The following is a 12,811-nucleotide window of genomic DNA, read 5'->3' as shown; positions in this document are numbered from 1 at the left end:
TTCCACTCGGGCCAATGGAATGCCCGAAAGCCCCAAGAGGGTGGGGCAGAGAGCCAATCAGGGCCGTTGGCGGGGTGTGGCTGTGTCCCAGGGCGGGGAATCGCGTAATGGCGGACGCGGGCCGGTTGAGCGCGGCTGGGGGCGTAGCGCGCTGAGGGGGGTTTGGCTGTGTGGCATCTCCGGAGGCGGCCCACGGGAAGAAGACCCCGTGCGGAGAAGGGCGGCTGGTAGGCCTCTCTGTCGCTGAGGGCGACCGCACGAGACCAGGTGAGCAACAAGTCCCCGCGGGCGGGCCCCGCCGTGAGGCGCCGGGCCCGGCCGCGCCGCCACCCCCCCACCCCCTGCCTCGAGCCTCGCGGGGTCCCGGAGGATTGGGTGGCGCACCTTCTGTCGCGGACCGGCAGTGGCCGGGGGAGCGGTCAGCGCGGGGTGGCCTCTTATTCTACACTCCCTTCCCCTGGGGAGGAGGTGTCCTGGAGGTCCCCTCGGAGACTTGGAGGGGCCGGCGAATCTGTGAAGCTGCGAAAGTGCCCCCATCCTGGCCTGGCGCTGGCACTAACTCGCTGTGTGACCTTGGGCAAGTCACTTCCCTCTCAGGGCCTCAGTTTCCCTACTTGTAAGACGAAGGCTTTGCAGGCAGTTGTACATGAGTTGGATCTCAGATGTTCTCGGAGATCTCGGGCAAGTTGTTCTCCAGGCGGAGCTTTAGTTTCCAAAGTGGGGCCATGAAGGAATTGTAGGGCTCTTTGAGATCCGTGGCCTGCTGAGTCGAGGAGTGGCGGAGAGGATTGTGAGTACGTACATGTGTGTATGTACGTATGTATGTTTGTGTACAGGATGGGTCTGCAGGGTAAGGAGACGAGTTGGCTAAGGGGGCTCTTCCATGAAGGCTGGATTGACCCCAGGCTGTAATTAGGTAGACTCTGGTTGTCTTGGTCCTCTAGGGACCTAGAGCCTTTGAGATGGCAGCTTTATACACTGGGGCTCCATAGCATGGGAGGAGAGGAAAGTATCCTTGGAACCTCTTGGGGCAATGATTGAAAGTTAGTCCCCAAACAATTCAGGGGGGTTAGGAGTGGGAGGGGAAGCATATATGGTGCTCTTACTATGTGCCAGCCCTTGTTTAGGCTTATGTTCTTAATTTTTACAGCTGCTTTTGGGAATTTACACTTAAGTAAACCGAGTTTCAGAGAAATTTAGTAACTTGTCCAAGGTCACACAAAGCTTACCAACCAACTGTAAGGTGGTTTCCTTTGAGAATCATCAGACAAGGGGGAAGTCATTATCCATTTAAAAGAAGTTTGCTGTGTCACAAATGGAGGGAGAGGTCTGGTCCCAGACACTTGAATTGACCTCTGGCATGAAGACAGGCTGGACCTTGAACTCTGGATGGCTAATTATAAGTGCATTCCCTTTTTTCAGTCTGTGAGTTGGAAAGGACTGTTTCTAAATAGTAAAGTTACTTTAAAGTTGTCAGAACCTCAAAGAACTCAGTTTGAATCTTGAATGGGTGGCTTGTAAAAGATCACCAACTGTTGGTGTATAGATTTGACTCTTGGCTCAGAGGGGAGCCAGCCCAGTAACTGTTTCTCCTCCCTAAATTTTCTCTGGATGAGAGAAATTTCCCATTTGTTCAAATTTCTTTGGATTCCTGGAACCAAAGGTTCAGTGCCCTGCCTGTGATGCAGCGTAATGTTCCTTCCTTTCTTTGTGTTCCCTGTTATCTGACTTCTAGATGAGTGAAGATTGTGGACCTGGAGTCAGAGACTAGTAGTTGAATATGATAACTCGTAGCCCTTAATTTTTCTAAGCCTCAGCTTTTGGCTAATCAAAATGGTAGGACCGGCATTGTGTATTGTTCTCATGTCAATGGTAGGGAAGAAAATTGGAAGAGGAAGTTGCTGAGAAAGCGGGTGTTTCTTAGCAGTGGAGCCAATATGTATTTCTTTGTTTGAAATTCTAAAACCAGAAAAGCAGCAACTGAAGGAGGAAGGAAGGAAAGAACTGTGAAACTCTTCCAATTCAGATATCTTTAAGAGCTGTTCCTGTTGCTCCCTGTCCAAAGCCCTGCTTTCACAGAAAAAGTTAATTGTAATTTGTTCAAAGTTTAGAAATTGTATTCTAGAATGATACTTTATTTATTTATAATTTTTTAAAAAACTTACTTATTTGAGATAGAGCACGACCAGAGGGAGTGGCAGGCAGAGGGAGAAGCAGGCTCCCCGCTTAGCCAAGGAACCTCATGCATAGGACCCAGGACACTGGGATCATGACACCCCCTCCCCCACCAAGGCAGATGCTTAACTGACTGAGCCACTCAGGCGTCCCTAGAATGATAATTTTAGATATGAAACCCTTCGAGATAAATTTCTTAAAAATCAGAACATTTTACTGAGTTTCTTATTTATCAGTGGATGATTCTTTTTCTCAACTTAATTGCCAGTTGCTGTCTTTTGGTCTATATTAACTGTGATTTAAATTAGTGAATTTCAGTCTAAGTAGGATTGATGTAGATACTGGATGATGTACATATCACCATCACTTGAAAAAATATGTAAGGGTGTGTTTGAGTTTTGCATTTGTTAAAAGTCTTGTTAATGCTTTGTTTTAAGGGATTGTGTATGTGTGAATAGTTGTTAAGTCATTGAATTGATCTGAAGATCTACCTTCATTATCTATATTATTTACATTTTCTGTATAAGACTTAGTCTTTTTTTTTTTTTTTAAAGATTTTATTAATTTATTTGACAGGCAGAGAGGCAGACAGATAGACAAGAGGAAGCAGGCCCCCCGCTGAGCAGAGAGCCAGACAGGGGGCTCCATCCAGACCCTGGGATCATGACCCAGGCCGAAGGCAGAGGCTTTTTTTTTTAAAGATTTTGTTTATTTATTTGAGAGACAGAGAACATGACGGGGAGAAGGATAGAAGGAGAGGCTGACTCATGGATCTGGGAGCCTGATGTGGGACTCAGTCCCGGGACTCCAGGATCATGACCTGAGCCGAAGGCAGTCGGTTAGCCAACTGAGACATCCAGGCACCCTATTGGTTACTTCTTAAAAAATTTTTATTTATTATTTTAAAGAGAGAGAGAATGGGGTGGGGGAGTAGAGGGAGAAGAACAAACAGACCCCACGCTGAGTGTGGGGCCTGGCCACAGGACTTGATCCCACAGACCTGAGATCATGACCAAAGCCGAAACCAAGAGTCAGATGCTTTAACCAGCTGAGCCACCCAGGTGCCCCTATATATTGGTTACTTTGTTGCTGGTCCTGGCATGCATTGGGTAGGGTGGAAGAGGACCCAAATTTTTTGGTAAGGTAAATTGACTTTTTTTTTTTTTTTTAAGTGATGGTGGGGGCGTTTTTTTTTTTTTTAAGTGATGGTGGGGCGGGAAGGGGCAAAGGGAGAGGGAGAGAATCTTAAGCAGGCTCCATGCCTGGCAGAGAATCCAATGCAGGGCTCTGTCTCACAACCCTGAGATCATGACCTGAGCCAAAATCTACATTTTTTTTTTTTTAAAGATTTTATTTATTCATTTGAGAGAGAGAGAGAATGAGAATGAAAGCGAGCATGAGAGGAGAGAGGTCAGTGGGAGAAACAGACTCCCTGCCAAACAGGGAGTCCAATGCAGGTCTTGATCCCAGGACTCCAGGATCACGACCTGAGCCAAAGGCAGTCACCTAACCAACTGAGCCACCCAGGTGCCTCAAAGTTAACATTCTTAACCAACTGAGATACCCAAGCATTCCAGCAAAATAGCTTTCTTTTTTTTTTTTTTTTTTTTTAATTTTTTTTTTTAAAAGATTTTATTTATTTATTTGACAGACAGAGATCACAAGTAGGCAGAGGCAGGCAGAGAGAGAGAGAGGAGGAAGCAGGCTCCCCGCTGAGCAGAGAGCCCGATGCGGGTCTCGATCCCAGGACCCTGGGATCATGACCTGAGCCGAAGGCAGAGGCCTCAACCCACTGAGCCACCCAGGCGCCCCGCAAAATAGCTTTCTAAGATACTGACGCAGTTGGTAGATGTGGACCCATAGTTAGATCATTGCCATTTAGTTGGTAGGCTATGATTTTGTGACTTAGGCAGGATTAGACAGAGTCTGTGTCTGCAGGCAACTGAAAGTTTTATTTCTGAGGTAGTGGTTTTACTTAGTAAAACTGATGAGGGTGACAGTTGCTAAACTGAGAATAGGTGCAAAGTGCAGTAATTGTTTGGGATTTGGGTGGGGGGGGTGTTTTTTGTTGACTGAAGAAATGAGTGGTTCTTTATTTGGAAAGAGGCTCATAAGCTGTGAAATAAGATATTTCTGCTCTTCTGAACTGAACAAGATGTCATCTCTTCCATGAAGCCTGCCGAGGGAAAATTGAATGATTCCTTTGTATGTCCTCTCCTTTTTTTTTTTAATAAAAAGAATTATTTATTTATTTATTTGACAGGCAGAGATCACAAGTAAGCAGAGAGGCAGAGAGAGAGGAGGAAGCAGGCTCCCTGCTGAGCAGAGAGCCCAATGCGGGGATCCATCTCAGGACCGTGGGATCATGACCCAAGCTGAAGGCAGAGGCTTTAACCCACTGAGCCACCCAGACTCTTAATAAAATAAAATAAATAAAATAAAATAAAATCTTAAAAAAAAATAAATATATTAGAGCAGTATAGATAGATAACTGAATTTTTTTTTTAAGATTTTTTTTAAAATTTATTTTATTTGACAGAGAGCGAGATCACAAGTAGGCAGAGAGGCAGGCAGAGAGAGAGAGGGGGAAGCAGGCTCCCTGCTGAGCAGAGAGCCCGATTCGGGGCTTGATCCCAGGACACTGAGATCATGACCTGAGCCGAAGGCAGCGGCTCAATCTACTGAGCCACCCAGGCGCCCCGATAACTGAATTTTTATACAGATTTATGTAAATTTAGTTTCTACCACTGATTAGTGGAGTAAAGAACTACTAGACTATTACTACCTTGCATAAAAGATTTTCTCAGAAAAGCTCATAGCTGAAAAGTTTAACACCTAGAGAAAAATCAGTATTGGTTTTATAGAAAACTTGCTAGGACTTGTCAGGATTCTTCTTTGATAAATTTTAATGGCCCTGCATTTTTATAATTCTAAAAAAATTATGTTAAGCTAATGGGCATATTTTTCTAAGCTCAGTATTTTTTTGTGATAGGTAGATTGGTCAAGGCAATGGTTCTTGTTCCCTTGGGGCATTCATAAAGTGATTACAAGTTAGTAGTAACATTTGGGAACTTCACTGTCCTTTGACCAATCCTCCACAATATAACATTATAATCATTCATGTCTTAGTCACCATTAAAGTGATGTTGAATGAGTTTTTTCCTGTTCCATTTGAAGTTGTGAATGGTACTCTGGAGAATTCAAATGTATAGTTATGAATGGTATCTCAGAATAGTTACCATTTATGCAAATGAAGCACACTTCTTAACTTAGAAACCAAACAGAATTGAATTAGAAAAGAGAAGAATAGAAACAAGAATTGTTGAATGCTTGCAGAGGAAATAATGTTCAGATATAGAAATATCTGAAAATAGAAATATCCAGAAAAATTTGCTCTTCATGATTTCTACACACCAATAAAGAAAATTAGTTTGAGATTGATGGGAGAGGCTATTAAACTTTGCCTGTAATATTACTTTTCAAGCTGTTTTTCTTTTCTGGTAAAATATGAGAGTCTGAAGCATACTCTGTTAGTTGTAAGATTAATTCCGGTTGAACAGAAGTAAGGTTCTTATTTTTAGAATATAGAAGCCCTTTTGAAAAGAAGCAGTGGTTCAGCTTAGTTCCAATTTGAGTGAATGTGTGTGTATAAGCACACATACACATATACACATGTATATATGATGTGGCTTATAGTGATACTTAAACTTCATAATCGACATAATAAAATAATAATTCTTTTACTCTCAGGTATTCAAAAGTGAGACATTTTTCTCCCCTGATTATGCCATCATTGTAGCAAGTACTAAAAAGCAGTACAAAATCCTTTCTCTCTCTCTCTTTTAAGTTTTTACTTATTTATTTATTTTTAAAGATTTTTATTTATGTATTTGACAGACAGAGATCACAAGCAGGCAGAGAGGCAGGCAGAGAGAGAGGAGGAAGCACGCTCCCCGCTGAGCAGAGAGCCCGATATGGGGCTCGATCCCAGCACCCTGGGATCATGACCTGAGCGGAAGGCAGAGGCTTAATCCACTGAGCCACCCAGGCGCCCCTACTTATTTATTTTTGAGAGAAAGAAGCAGACATCCTGCTGAGGAGGGAGCCTGATGCAGGACTTGATCCCTGGACCCTGGAATCATGACTTTAGCCAAGGCAGACGCTTAACCAGCTGAGCCACCTGGGTGCCCCTGAAATAATATTTTGAGAAGTTGTGTTTAACTACGTAAAGGAGGTCTTAGGTCATGCCCATTGATGTTCCTTTTTGTTCATAATTGAGAACTCTAAATTTCCCTTTGTAGAATATTGATAGTCTTTAAAGAATAGTATTCCTGATACCAAAATCATTTGTGGAATTGTAAGAAGTAGAACAATTTTGTCCCTTTTTACTTTTAAAACTCCTTTAGCATTCATTTGCAATGAAAAATTGCAAAGCACAGTGCTCCTACTTTGGTATATACCATTACAATCACTCCCCAGCACTTAAGATAAGTTATGTTAGTAGCTTCATTTTACAGGTAAACAAGCTCAGAAAGGTTAAGTAACTTCCTTTAAGTCACTCAACTAATAAATGGTAGAGTTGAGTCGAACAGTGTCTTTTTTCCCGCTTTGTACTCTACAGCCTCTGTGTATCTATCTATTTGAAGTATAGTTGACACACAATGTTACATTAGTTTCAAGTGCACAGCATAATGATTGGATAACTTCATGCTCACTACAGGTATAACTACCTTCTGTCATCATAACAGGGCTATTGCAGTACAGTTGACTATATTCCCTACCTTGTACCTTTCATCCCTGTAATGTATACATTCCATATCTGGAAGTCTGTATCTTTCACTCCCCTTCACCCATTTTGTCCATCCTCCCAGCCCTCTGTTCTTTATTTTTACTTTGTAATTAATTAATTAATCAGCCTATTTATTTATTTATTATTTGTCAAGGAGGACATATAAGCCGGGGGCGCACACAAGCAGTGGGGAGTGGCAGACAGAGGGCTGAGCAGGGTGCCTGCCCAGGACTCTGAGATTATGCCCTGAGCCAAAAGCAGGCATTTAACCTACGGAGCCACCCAGGCATCCCTATGTTTAATATTTAAAAAAATATTTTATTTATTTATTTATTTATTTATTTGAGAGAAAGCAGAGCAGATGCGTGAAGGCACGGGTGGGGAAGGGCAGAGAGAGAGGGAGAAGCAGGCTCCACATTGAGCACAGAGCCTCAGTGGGGCTTGATCCCAGGACACTGAGATCATGACCTTAGCTGAAATTAAGTCATATGCTTAACTGAGCCACCCACAGGCCTCTGTCCTTTATTTTTTTAGTGAGATTTTTTTCTTTCTTTATTTGAATTTAATCAGATTTTTTTTTTTTTAAAGATTTTATTTATTTATTCGACAGAGAGAGATCACAAGTAGGCAGAGAGGCAGGCAGAGAGAGAGAGGAGGAAGCAGGCTCCCTGCTGAGCAGAGAGCCTGATGCGGGACTCGATCCCAGGACCCTGAGATCATGACCTGAGCCGAAGGCAGCGGCTTAACCCACTGAGCCACCCAGGCGCCCCGAATTTAATCAGATTTTTAAAAAGATTTTATTTTTTATTTATTTATTTGACAGCCAGAGATCACAAGTAGCCAGAGAGGCAGGCAGAGAGAGAAAGTGGGGAAGCAGGCTCCCTGCTGAGCAGAGAGCCTGATGCGGGGCTTGATCCCAGGACCCTGAGATGATGACCCAAGCTGAAGGCAGAGGCTTAACCCACTGAGTCACCCAGGCGCCCCTTTAATTTTAGTTTTTAAGAAATATTTTATTTTATTTTTATTTGACAGAGAGAAAGCACAAGCAAGGAAGTGGCAGACAGAGGGAGAGGAAGAAGTAGGCTCCTGCAGAGCAGGGGGAGCCCTAAGTGGGACTGGATCCCAGGACCCTTGGATCGTGACTTGAGCTGAAGGCAGTCACTTAACCAACTGAGCCACCCAGTCTCCCTAATCAGATTTTTTAAAAAAAATATTTTATTTATTTATTTGGCAGAGATCACAAGTAGGTAGAGATGCAGGCAGAGAGAGAGGCTGAGCAGAGAGCCCGATGTGGGGCTCGATCCGAGGACCCTGGGATCATGACCTGAGCTGAAGGCAGAGACTTTAATCCACTGAGCCACCCGGGCGCCCCCCCCAATCAGATTTTTTAATGATACAGTTTACATACTGTGTAATGGGCAGAAGCACAAGTATATAATTAGATGAGTTTTGACAAGTGTAAACACGTGTAGCCAACACCCCAGTCAAGAGAGAGAATATTTCCATAACCTTCCAGTGTTCCCTCACACATCCTTCCAGTCTCCACTGTCTTAGGGGCAACCACTATTCTGATTTCTATTGTTAAAAATTAATTTTGCCTCTTCTTGACTCCTACCATATATGCACTCTTTTGTGTCTGAATTCTCCTGTTCAATCTACAGTTTTTGTGATACATCCACATTAATGTATGTCAGTATGAACCCAGGGTTTTGATGTGTATCTAGAGTTCTTTCCAACAAACTGCTGCTCCTCTAATTTGCTTAATCTTATATCACATCCTTTTTTTTTTTTTGCTTTGGTATTTGCATGTAATTTACTTCCCTTTTCTAATGCTTTAGATTTATTTGTTTTTAAAATCTCTGTGAAATTGCAAAAGTAATACGTACTTATTGCAACAAATTACACAGTTAGAAGTGATAAAGAGTGAAAGTTACATTAGATTTATTTTTATTTATACCTTTTTCAAATGATGAGAATAATGAGTGCTCTTTGTAAAAAAAATTTTTTTAAATTGCCAAATCCAAAAAGTATGAAGCAGAGAATGAGAATCATCCATGATCCTACCAGTTAGCATTTATTTAGTTATTTTTAAAGATTATTTATTTATTTATTTATTTAGTTCTTGACAGAGATCACAAGTAGGCAGAGAGGCAGGCGGGGGTGGGGGGGAGCAGGCTCCCTGCTAAGCAGAGAGCCCCATGCAAGGCTCCATTCCAGGACCCTGAGATCATGACCTGAGCTGAAGGCAGAGGCTTAACCCACTGAGCCACCCAGGTGCCCCTATTTATTTATTTTTTAAAATGTTTTATTTATTTGACAGAGCACAAGCAGGGGGAACGGCAGGCAGAGGGAGAAGCAGGTTCCCTGCTGCGTGATCCCAGAAACCTGAGATCATGACCTGAGCCGCAACCAAGAGTCAGACATTTAACCTAACCTACTGAGCCACCTGGCTGTGCAGTACCAGTTAACATTTTGGCATATTTACCTCTTTCTCTGCATTTTGTTTACCATAGCTGAGTCCATAGTTTAGGGTTTTTTAGGTTTCCCTTCTTCATTAGGTTTGTCACATCCACGTTAGTCAGTTTTTGTTGTTTCAGTGTTTATGCTTTTGGCCATCCTAAATTTAAGTAGCTGGCAGTGATCTTGGCTAGGTTGGCCTCATTGGGTTTATTTATTTATTTATTAGATTTTATATATTTGAGAGAGAGAGCGCACCCAAGCTGGGTGGAGGGGAGGGGAAGAGGGAGAAGCAGGCTCTTTTCACCTAACAGGGAGCCCAAATGGGGGCTCAGTCCAGGTTGCCAAGATCATGACCTAAGCCAAAGGGACTGAGCCACCTAGGTGACCCTATTTATGTATTAATTAATTAACTAATTAATTAATTAAAATTTTTAACTTATTTGAGAGGGAGCGGGAGATAGAATAAGCCTTGCATACTAGGAAACAGTATCGTTCTTTGGTTATGAGTGTAGATTCTGCAGTCCATCTGAGTTCAAATGAAGGCTCTTTCACTTACTAGCTCTGTATGAAATCTTGGGTAGTGACTCAGCCTCAGTTTTCTAATGTGTAAAATGGAGACCTGTGTAATTTTTCTATAAAATATAGAACATATCTCAAAGGATGTTAGAAGAATTAAATGACATCATTACTTGGTCCAGTGCTCAGTACTTGTTAACAGTTGTTATAAATTAGGAAATGGCATATTTGGTTGGATACATCATCTGTCTAGCCCCAAATTCTGCTTATGGGAAAGGGATGAAATTGTCACCTTCAAAATTTAGGACTATGTTGTCCAAACTTCATAATTTGTCTTAGGAATTTCTTATGGAAATGTTACATGTGTATTTATCTAGACTGTGTAAATTATTTTTTCTTATATTCTGTACACCTCATCTGAGTAATGAGTTTTATTACTTTATATGCTGGATTGGGTAGTAAACTATTACCTTTTATTTGTCCCAATAAAAGCAGTAGCTGCTGGGTAGTAAATGTATACTATGTGCCAGACAGTGTGTACATTCCTCCTCACAACAGTCCTTTAAATTAGTTGTTATTTACAGTTGGGAAAAGTGAGGCTGGAAGAAGTTAAGTAGCATGCCCTTAGTCACAGCCAAGCCTCCTGGTACTAGAATTCAAAGCCTTTCTCCCTTCCTTCCTTTCCTTTTCTCTCCCCCCAACTCTTTGTTTTTTTTTGTTTTTGTTTTTGTTTTTTTTTTACATAAAATTCCTGATTCTAAAATCTGGGCTTAAAAAATAATTTAGTAAACGTTATTGTTTCTTTAGACTTCTGCTTTATAATTTCTAAGGTTTGATGCAAAATCTCTGTTTACCATTTCACACCCTCTTTGTTTTATTTATTTATTTATTAAGATTTTATTTTTATTTATTTGACAGAGAGAGATACACTGAAAGAGGGAACACAAGCAGGGGGAGTGGGAGAGGGAGAAGCAGGCTTCCTGCTGAGCAGAGAGCCCAATGTGGGGCTCGATCCCTGGACCCTGGGATCCTGACCTCAGCCAAGGGCAGATGCTTAACAACTGAGCCACCCAGGTACCCACATCCTCTTTGTTTTATATTAGTGTCCTATCTATCTATAATTTTTTTAAAAGATTTTATTTATTTATTTGACTGACAGAGATCACAAGTAGGCAGAGAGATGGAGAAGCAGGCTCCCTGCTGAGCAGAGAGCCCAATGCGGGGCTCCATCCCAGGACCCTGGGATCATGACCAGAGGCTTTAACCCACTAAGCCAGGCGCCCTCTATCTATAATTAAAAAAAAAAACAAAACAGATTTTATTTACTTATTTGCCAGAGAGGGAGAGAGAAAGGGAGAGTGCATGCGCAAGCATGGCCGATGGGGGATAGAGCAGCAGGCAGAGGGAGAAGCAGGCTCCCCGCTGAGCAAGGAGCCAGGGGATCATGACCTGAGCTGAAGGCAGATGCTTAACCGACTGAGCCACCCAGGCATTCCTATATATTATTTTTTAAAATCTGTAAGCGTACAGAAGCTCCTCTGGTCTTTTTGGATACCTTTATAGGCCTTCTTTATCTCTTTTACCTTTTTTGTGCAGTGATGACCACAGCTGCACATTCTCTTCTAGGTACAGATACACTTTGGCTTGTACAAGGGCAGGATAATGTGTTCTGTGTTTCCAGAGCTTTTATAATAACAGCGTTTTGTTGCATTTTGTAGCTGTATTCAGGATAAGCTTAGGGACTCTGAAACCCTTTTCTTATATGTTGTAACAGGTAGCTTTAGAGCTCATCATCTGATAATTATAGTTTGGACTATTTTTCCATTACTGCATTACCTTATTTTTATCTACATGAAAGCTATTTTCCACATTTCTCAACACACAACTTTGTACCATCATACTTCTAGCTACTGCTATAGAGTTATCTGCCAACAAAGAAGATTTTACTGGATAGTTTTCTGAGATAATTTCTTTCTTTTTTTTTTTTTTTAAAGATTTTATTTATTTATTTAACAGACAGAGATCACAAGTAGGCAGAGAGGCAGGCAGAGAGAGAGGAGGAAGCAGGCTCCCTGCTGAGCAGAGAGCCCGATGCGGGACTCGATCCCAGGTCCCTGGGATCATGACCTGAGCTGAAGGCAGCGGCCTAACCCACTGAGCCACCCAGGCGCCCCCTGAGATAATTTCTAAAAATGTTACTTGGGGGGCGCCTGGGTGGCTCAGTGGGTTAAGCCGCTGCCTTTGTCTCAGGTCATGATCTTGGGGTCCTGGGATCGAGTCCCGCATCGGGCTCTCTGCTCAGCAGGGAGCCTGCTTCCCTCTCTCTCTCTCTGCCTGCCTCTCTGCCTACTTGTGATCTCTCTCTGTCAAATAAATAAATAAAATCTTAAAAAAAAATTTAAAAAAATAAATAAAAATGTTACTTGGGATAAGTTTCAGCATCAATCTCTAGGGGACCCCTTTGTTTATTCATCTTTATCTATAAGGGGCCTATATCCTAACTGTCTTATTCCTGTTTCTAAATGAGTTCTCTGGGGGAAAAAATTGGTTGTTTTTTTGTTGTTTAATTTCATTAAGCAATGTCTATGAACAACCTGCAGCTCAAACACACAACCCTAAGATAGAGTTCCATGCTCTACCAACTGACCCAGCTGCTAGAGCGTGGTACTCTTTTTTGTTCTTTTTGTTTTGTTTTGTTTTTGTTTTAGAGCATGCTGTTCTTGATCTTGGGGTCTTAAGTTTGAGCTCCATGTTGGGGGTAGAGTTTACTTAAAAAAATAAAACATGGATTGTTAAATTGGTTAAGCATCTGCCTTTGGTTCAGGTCATAATCTCAGGGTCATGGGATGGAGCCCCAGCATAGCACAGGCT

The 12,811-nt window shown here is 42.1% G+C and overlaps 1 protein-coding gene across 1 annotated transcript in view; it reads left to right on the top strand.

The window, feature by feature from the left end:
- Positions 1-71: 71 nt before the first annotated feature.
- WASF2 (WASP family member 2) overlaps positions 72-12,811 on the top strand; it is a 77,116-nt gene continuing 64,376 nt past the window's right edge. The window contains 1 exon segment of the mRNA XM_059138317.1: positions 72-267. The gene's annotated coding sequence lies outside the window, so the exon portion shown is untranslated.

The sequence above is a fragment of the Mustela lutreola genome, chromosome 10 (genome assembly GCF_030435805.1).
Source record: "Mustela lutreola isolate mMusLut2 chromosome 10, mMusLut2.pri, whole genome shotgun sequence".
NCBI lineage: Eukaryota > Metazoa > Chordata > Mammalia > Carnivora > Mustelidae > Mustela > Mustela lutreola.
This window is presented reverse-complemented; position numbering and strand designations above follow the sequence as displayed.